The sequence below is a fragment of the Electrona antarctica genome (assembly GCF_951216825.1).
Source record: "Electrona antarctica genome assembly, chromosome: 4".
In the NCBI taxonomy this organism is placed as follows: domain Eukaryota; kingdom Metazoa; phylum Chordata; class Actinopteri; order Myctophiformes; family Myctophidae; genus Electrona; species Electrona antarctica.
This window is the reverse complement of record NC_136809.1, coordinates 13,352,094-13,357,664: the sequence shown is the minus strand read 5'-3', so window position 1 is coordinate 13,357,664 and position 5,571 is coordinate 13,352,094. Positions and strand designations below refer to the sequence as shown.

Sequence of the window (5,571 nt, the reverse complement as noted above, 5' to 3'; positions counted from 1 at the left end):
CACATCAAAGCAAAGCAAAGTGTCCATCGTTGTATCCCCCCCCCCACTGCTACAGCGGTGGAGTCCTAAGCGAACCAATGGGGCTTTCAAATAGATCTGTATTGAGCTTGCATGATGATCAAATGAACGTATTGTACCGTGGTTTATATGCTATATATTATGAGAAATGTTCCATTACTTTTTTCCCCATCTATTCAGTATTGTTTTATCGTTTATTATGATCCCTGTTTTTTTGTATTACTTTTCCGCGCCGCTGGGGGAAGGGTGGTGTAATGCAGGCCGCAAAGCTAAGCTAATTCATTATACTACTAAATCTATATAATATTGCGCTTGCATGATAATCAAAATAGTGTATTGTACCGTGGCTTATAGGCAAAATCATATAAGATGATCGCTAGAAATAAATGATTTGGATGATGTAGCATGCACGATAAAACTATCATATAAAAAATGTATTTTGACGATGACGAAGGTTTGACGAAGGTGCCGCCATCATGCGGCCATGCCGCATGATGGCGGCCTCCTCCTGAAAACCTTCGTCATCGTCAAAATACATTTTTTATATGATAGTTTTATCGTGCATGCTACATCATCCAAATCATTTATTTCTAGCGATCATCTTATATGATTTTGCCTATAAGCCACGGTACAATACACTATTTTGATTATCATGCAAGCGCAATATTATATAGATTTAGTAGTATAATGAATTAGCTTAGCTTTGCGGCCTGCATTACACCACCCTTCCCCCAGCGGCGCGGAAAAGTAATACAAAAAAACAGGGATCATAATAAACGATAAAACAATACTGAATAGATGGGGAAAAAAGTAATGGAACATTTCTCATAATATATAGCATATAAACCACGGTACAATACGTTCATTTGATCATCATGCAAGCTCAATACAGATCTATTTGAAAGCCCCATTGGTTCGCTTAGGACTCCACCGCTGTAGCAGTGATGATGATGGACACTTTGCTTTGATGTGTGTTGGCTACAATGTGTTGGCATTTTTCGTAACAATGTTTCAGACAATAAGATTCTTACCATCGAGCTCATCGGGGGACGGTTCGGCTCCATCGCTGTCTCGAAACGGCTCAAAGTCCTCTTCGGAGGAAGATTGGGGGGGGGGGGGCGACAAACCCCTTGGAATACCTCGTAACCCGTGTAGATCGGCGGAGCACGGTGTCGTCGCTCGAGCCAGGCCGGGGAGAGGGACCGCTAACACTGGGCGCAGGCTTGGGGCTAGTAGATGCGAGAAGGCCGCGATCCTGCAACCCGCTGCCACCGGGCTGGGGACCGGGCGAAGCCGCTTGCCTGCTCTTCTTCTTGACGGGGGACAAGAGCTTCACATCGGGGACGACAGTAGGCTCGACATCGGGGACAAGGGGCTTAGCATCAGGCCCGGGGGGGACAAGAGGCACCACCGCATCTCCTGGCTTCTCTCCGTCGCTACCAGACAACTCCTCGTCGGTCTGAGGTGGAAGAGGATCAGGATTACGGGGCCGGCCCTTCTTCCCGACGAAGACCATGCGGAGATGTTCCTCCATGGTTGTTTGGCGCACACCACCAGTGGAGGTAGAGGGAAGGGGAGATGGACGCTTGGAGCGTTTTTTTGGCGCCATGTCGAACTACACTCTGACACTGACTACTGACCGACTACACTCGTAATCTACTATATAAACTAACAAGACGTACAGACAAACCAACACTCAACCAACAGACAGACACACACTAAACAGGTAAAAATAAACACACTAAACTAACGATCTAAAGCTATACTATACACAGATAAGACGGCAAGACGCGGACACTTTTTTTTGGTTTTTTTTGGTTTTTTTTTTGACAGACAAAGACAGACAGACAACAGACTACTAACTAAAGAATCTAAACTAAATATAAACCTAAATTACTACAACTAACTACTAATATTACTACTACTACTACTACTATTACTACTACTACTACTACTGCTATAAAACTCGCTCAATCAATCAATACTACTCACTCACTTTCGACACGCACCATAGACTACTCCAAAACTGTCTTCCCCACGCAGATCCCGGGGGGGTGGCCAGGTTTTATAGCAAAGGATGCCGGTGTGTCACGTGACACGGGTTTTATGGGTAATGTAGTTGGAATATAAGCTCAGGAGTTTAAACAGCGCTCCGGAGGATGTTAATATGGTTAGATTAATAAGAAAAGCTGAAGACGCCAATTGGCGTCATTGATCATTTACGGAATTCTGATGAAGACGCCAATTGGCGTCTTTCATCTTCTAAGGGTTAAGAGATCCATTACCCATTATGCCCGTGATATCTTGCCTTACAAAGTTACAATATGGCCCATGGAAGAGTGACGTGTTGCTGGGCTTGGAATACATTTATATTCGATACAGAGGGGTTGTTTTGTGTCCAGCAGCTCCTCTATCTGTCATCCACTCCGTGGCCAACACAGTCTCACTTGTGCCGACCATAACCCCCCCACGTGCCGCTTTTCATTTTTTTCCTCCACCGCGCACAGAACCATATGATGCACCGAGAACACTCGTCATTTCATTGAGTCACAACTCAATGAAAAAATGCTATGTTCTATGAAGTTCGAGCTTTCATTTGGTATATAGATTGTGAGTGTATTGCCTCTCTACGAAACGGTATCAAGCGAAAACGAAAGTTTGGGAAATCGGATTAATTAAACAGACTTGCACGGAACTGAAATAACATTGGAAATGACACCCATTGCTTCCTTACCATCTAGCCTTTAATTGCCTTTCAATAAAACTGGTTTGGTTGACACAAGTATCAGCTACGCGTTACTGATTATGGGGAATTTTACATTATTGTAATCCATTAAATATTTGCTGCGCAATGGGGTGATGAAACTGAACGAGCGAACCACGGTACTACTTGCTATCTTAAAACCCCTTAAAACCCCTTAAAATTCCTGACCACTTTGACAGGCTGGAATGGCTTAGGGTCGACGACAGAGTACAGCATCTTGCAATGGGTCTGGTCCACAAGATTCGATACACCACCAAGATAGCCATGTACCTGTCTAGATACTTCCTTAATGTTAACGAAGTCCACACCCACAACACCAGAGGGAGTGCAACGAACCATGTACAACCCAGATTCGGCACAAACAAGGGACTAAATTATTTTCGCTCCTATGCCACCAAAATGTGGAACGCCCTACCAACAGTCATTAAGACATGCGAATCCCTTGACTCCTTCAAAACCGCTCTCAAAGGGCACCTACGGATGGCTGCAATTCGAAACTGGCCCCCGTAAAATCTGAATCCCCCCCACCGCCACCCCCCTTTTTCCCTCACTGTATATGTTTCTTTTCCCTTTTTACCTCCATTATGATGAATTCCTGTTCTGTTCTTTGTCTATATAGAAGTGTCTATTTGTACGTCTCTAAATGTTTTGATGAATTGAACATGGTGGACCCTCTTGTAAACAAGTGTAATGCTTAATTGGGTCGTCCACTCACAGTTAACAGCCTTTGTATTGAGTTTGTGCTTGAAATGTACTGTAATTCTGCAAACTGTTAATAAATATTTCAATCAATCAATCAAAAACATGCCCAAGCAAGTATGGAATGCTGTGAACAATGGTATATTCTTATTCAAATATTTCAATTTAAGATGAGGCACAACCACAACGACGAGAGTGGTAATAATGGCAGGGTGTCACACTTATTATAAAAGTATGAGTGGGATTGAGAGGTGCTGTGGACAATGGTATTAACTTATGCAGAATGATAATAAAATATATATTTTTCCCATTGTTGACATGCAGCTCCATTAACCGAGCTCTCTACAAGCTAACAAATACCTTAATAGCCTTGCTTTGAGTACCACAAAAATAACGCTTTCATGAACACTCATCAACAATAATCTCTTAAAAAATACCTCTAAAACATTCTCTGTAATTGTATTTGATAGATGGCGAGCTAAAGCCAAAATAAAATATCTGGTTTCATTTGTATTTATTGTTTTTTGAAAGGGAAGAGATGGAAAGTGAGGCATCAACACAAGAATCAAGGTTGAAAACATCTCTAATTGCTACAGTTAATCAAAACGATCTAATCTAACAACAATACCATAACTGTTCAGTTACCAAAAAACAATGAAAAAATTAAAAACTCTGGTTAGTACAGTATATTCTCCTCAGAGTACGTACCGGTACGTCCTTTTTTAATGACCAACCATATACAGTACCCTACAGGTACTGTACACACAGTGTATGTATTTTACAATCAAATTGAGTGTTAGAGACGTAAAATCATATTAATGCTGCTCATCAGTAGGCAAAGTCAGGTTATATTTAACATTTCATTTTATTATTTGTTTGAATACTTAAAACAATTTACACATTTGAAATAGATGTGTAAACAGTTGATGGGTGACCGTTTTTCCAGGTTAGAGTCTGTGTCAAACAGACGAAGGGGTTCAATCCAGCCCACGGGATTCTTTGGGGGTCGGGGAAACATAGATGAATGAATAAAACAGAGTAATCTGTGTCTGGCAGCCACTATATCTCACCTTGCTGCTGCCACGCTTGTAAAGCTATACCGTTGTCAACAATAATAAAGGCAGCATGCTCGCCACCACCCGCTGGGTGTAAACACCTACTGTACCACAGGGGCCCACTTACAGTGCATCGTCTCCACCCCGGTGTTCCAGCACTACAGAACAGGCCGTGAGGGAGACAGAATCAGGGAATCTTTCTTTGTCGTAAACTAAGTGAAGTAATGTATTGCCTTATCTATGAGCACCGACATGACTCACGATGAAGCTCAATTGGGGATATTTATTAGTGTGCTTCTGAGGCTTCTTTGACCATCACTTAGCCGCAATTTGCAACATTAGATTTTTTTATATTGGGCTGAATCTAGAGTTGCAATACCCTCCATTGACAGCCCATTGATCACATTGAAATTTCCGATCTGCTGCTTGTATTAAACAACGTTAAACTTTGCAGGCTTTGCAGCGGTAAGCTTGAATGATGCTCTTTCATTTTTTTTCCGAAATTGTTTCATGAAAATCAACCGCTACTTTCTGTCAAGAAATTCCATGCAGGTGATTATTTTTCTAAGTGTTGGAGTTTGGAAGCAGCAATACAAGTAGATTGGAAATTACAATTTGATCAATGGGCTGTCAATGGAGGGTATTGCAACTCTAGATTCAACCCATAATAAAAAATATCTAGTGTTGCAAATTGCGGCTAACCAGTGCCAAAGCATTAATTTACACCGTGGGCCAGACCCCTCATTTTGACTATCAGTATATCAGTACCATTACCATTGAGCAAGACACTGAACCCCAAATTGCTCCTGATGTGCAGGTTGGTGCCTTGCATGGTTTCCGCCGCCATCGGTGTATGAATGTGTGTGTGAATGGGTGAATTGATGCACAATCTATGTAAAGCGCCTTGGATAAAGGCTCTATATAAATGCACCATTTACCATTAAAGGTGGCAAAGGTTGCATATGATTTTTGTATTGATACATGTCTGTAGTTTCTGAAATATGATAGCAAGGTCAACATAGTGTTGATTACTTC

At 41.9% G+C, this 5,571-nt stretch overlaps 1 protein-coding gene across 7 annotated transcripts in view; it reads right to left on the bottom strand.

The window, feature by feature from the left end:
• caly (calcyon neuron-specific vesicular protein) overlaps positions 1–5,571 on the bottom strand; it is a 144,041-nt gene that overhangs the window by 86,759 nt on the left and 51,711 nt on the right. The window lies entirely within an intron of this gene.